This window comes from Echinops telfairi, unplaced genomic scaffold (assembly GCF_000313985.2).
Source record: "Echinops telfairi isolate 266 unplaced genomic scaffold, ASM31398v2 ScPeMD7_655;HRSCAF=1070, whole genome shotgun sequence".
Classification (NCBI taxonomy): Eukaryota; Metazoa; Chordata; class Mammalia; order Afrosoricida; family Tenrecidae; genus Echinops; species Echinops telfairi.
Window position 1 is genome coordinate 21,463,858 of NW_022104553.1, and position 3,006 is coordinate 21,466,863.

The following is a 3,006-nucleotide window of genomic DNA, read 5'->3' on the forward strand; positions in this document are numbered from 1 at the left end:
GCAAAAGTCGGACGCTAAGCCCGGAACGGTAGTTGGGAAATAGTGACTCGGTGATCGACATGGACATCATGTGATAGAATTTTGAGAAACCAACTTGTTCATACCCCCCTTTTTTTTTCAAACAACACCAAAGTCCACTAGACACATGGACCGTCCCTAGATAAAACAGACAGAAATCAAACTTGGACGCTGACGTATTCACGCTACCTGCATGTGTTAACTTCTGTGCCCCGCCCACCAAGTAGAGACAACTATTCCCCTGTTCTAGGCGATTCAACATAAAGCTCAAAGCAATCAAAGATGGGGGGGGTGTCTATCATCAGGAAGGGATGCAGGGAGGAGGAAGGTGTCTTGGACCGACAATGCACTTCAAATGGGAAGAATGTCTTTCCACGTCAATCTACAGTGAGAGTCCGGAGGGGGTGTGTGTGTCCTGGTTAAGCCTTGGGCCAGCAATGGTCAGCAGTTTGAAACCAGCTGATCCCAGGGAGAAAGACTGGTTTCTCTCCTCGCGCTAAGGGTTACAGTCTCAGAAAGCCACAAGTGTGGGGTGGGGGGATGGGCAGGGCGGGGAGTTTGCAATGAGTCAGCATTGACTAGATGGTTTACTCTTAATCTCCAGCCAAAAAATAGGAATAAATGAAAAGAGTTCAAGATGGTAGCTTTGGGGAGAAAGGAGGAACCGATCACAATGATTGACATAGAATCCCTTCCCAGGGGCATGGACAACAGAAAATTGGGTGAAGGCAGGCAGCAGTCGGTGGAAGACTTGAAACAAAAATTATAAATTATCATGGGTTCATGAGGGACGGAGGTGGGGACGGGGTGGGGAGGAGGGGGGCGGAGATGAGGAACTGATTCCAAGGGCTCAAGTAAAAAGAAAATGTTTTGAAAATGATGATGGCGACCTATGTACAAATGTGCTTCACACAAGGGATGCATGGATGGATGGTGATAAAGCTGTAAGAGGCCCCAATAAAATGATTTATTTTTTAAAAAAAGAAGAAAGAAAATGACTAATATGTCAGAAGAGTATAATGGCTCTGGCGTCAAACAAAGCAGGAGAAAGACAAAGATTTTAAATCAGGAAGTGTCACTGAGCAGATGATGTTTGACTAAAAGCATGAATGGAATTTTTTTTTTTTAAGATGGCCACTTTGCCTTCATAAAGGTTCACACCCTGCGGCAGTGGGCCCGGATTTACCAGCCCCAATGAGGGATTTTTATTCCCAGCTGACACCGTCAAGGATTTTAACAGCCCCACTGGCTGCCATATGGAGTGCTCACTGCATTCCCACAAGTTCACGGCCCTGGAGTCAATGCTGACTCCTAAGGGCTCTACAGGACAGGAGAGAACTGCTCCTAGGAGCACTCCAGACTGTAACTGTTAACAAGGCCCCCCATCTTCCTCCCTCAAAGCAGCGGGCGGTTTCCGTCTGCTGACCTTTCTGATTGCGTAAGCACTACACCACCAGGGCTCCCGTGTGCAACTCCATTAGGGTTCTCTTGTGGTTGAAGTTAGGTAATCTATTCTTTTTTTCTTTTCTTCCCTAGTCTGCCTTTTATTATTTTCTGTGATCTTTTTATTTTATTTTTTTTTAAATCACTTTATTGGAGGGGTTCATACAGCTCTTACCACAATCCATCCATCCATCCATCAAGCACATTTGCTGCCATCATCAGTTTCAAGACATTTTTCTTTCTACTTGAGCGCTTGGGATCAGCTCCGTGCAATCTATTCTTCTTTTTTTTAAATCTATTCTTCTTTTTATAGCTGTTTTATTGCCATATCTTGGAAGGTGTAAGGTATGTCAATAAAACGACTATAAAAATGATTTTTTAAAAAGTTTGGTAATCTATTAAGATTACTCTTATCCAGTATTGACCTAACTTAGCCAAATGCATCAACTCCAAATGAGATCACTCCATTACAAGAAAATAGAGTTTATATACTTCGGAGTATGCAGTTCGGGGGAGTCATGGGCGTGCACACTTTGGGGACATCTCATCCTTTTCCAGGGGCATTGGCATATCGAGTCAGCAGTTCAAAACCACCAGCTGCTCCACAAGAGAGAGGAGACTTTCTACTGCTGGAAAGAGTTAGTTTCCGAAACCCACAGGGACATTTCTGCCCGGTCCACCACAGGGGTTCTCAATGCGTCAGAATCCAGGTGATGGCAGTGAGGGTTGTTTTTGTGTTGTTTGTCTTGTTACATGACTCAGAGGAGCTCGGGTGACATGGAGAGATAAGGATTGGGCTACTCCCCGCAAGACGGGCAGTTCAAACCCGCCAGCCCTTTGGGGGAGGAAGACAAGACTTCCTGCTCCCGGTTAAGACTGACAAGCTCAGAAATTCCACATTGAAATGGAGTCCAGGCAGTGAGTGGACGTGACTCAAGTCACAAGCTAATTACACGTTGTAAATGTCAACTCTGTTTGAGTTGCTAGGTGCCAGGGAGGCTCAGCTCCAAGGCCTGGCAACCCCCTTGCACCCCAGACCAAGAGCCTCTCTCACCCCGAGCCTCACGCTGGTGGGCCTGGTTGAGCCCACTGTTGCAGCCACTGTGTCCATGTCCATCCATCTCTTGGTGGGTCTCCCTCTTTTGCCTGCTTCCAGAACGTCCATGTTCACAAGGCGTCAGCCAAGGACCTGCAGGACAAACTGACCGAGAGAGAAAGAAAGTGGTGGCACGCCTGGAATGTTGACCATCATGATCAGATAACGAAACCTTGAGTAACATTTATGAAAATAAGACTCCAGTCACGAGGTCGTCAGAAGATGTAAACGTGTCGGACCATAGACCACACATGCAGCAGTTACAATGCAGAAGCATGCATTATAAAAAATAAAAAAAATTTAATCCCAGAAACTGGGGTAAGGGACAGGACACAGTCCACATGCCGTGAATTAAGCTAAGGATAAACAAGGGCTACGTACGTTAGGTCAACACTGGACGATAGCACTTCTTTTTTCCTTTTATAACTTGATGCATTCGATTCCATCTT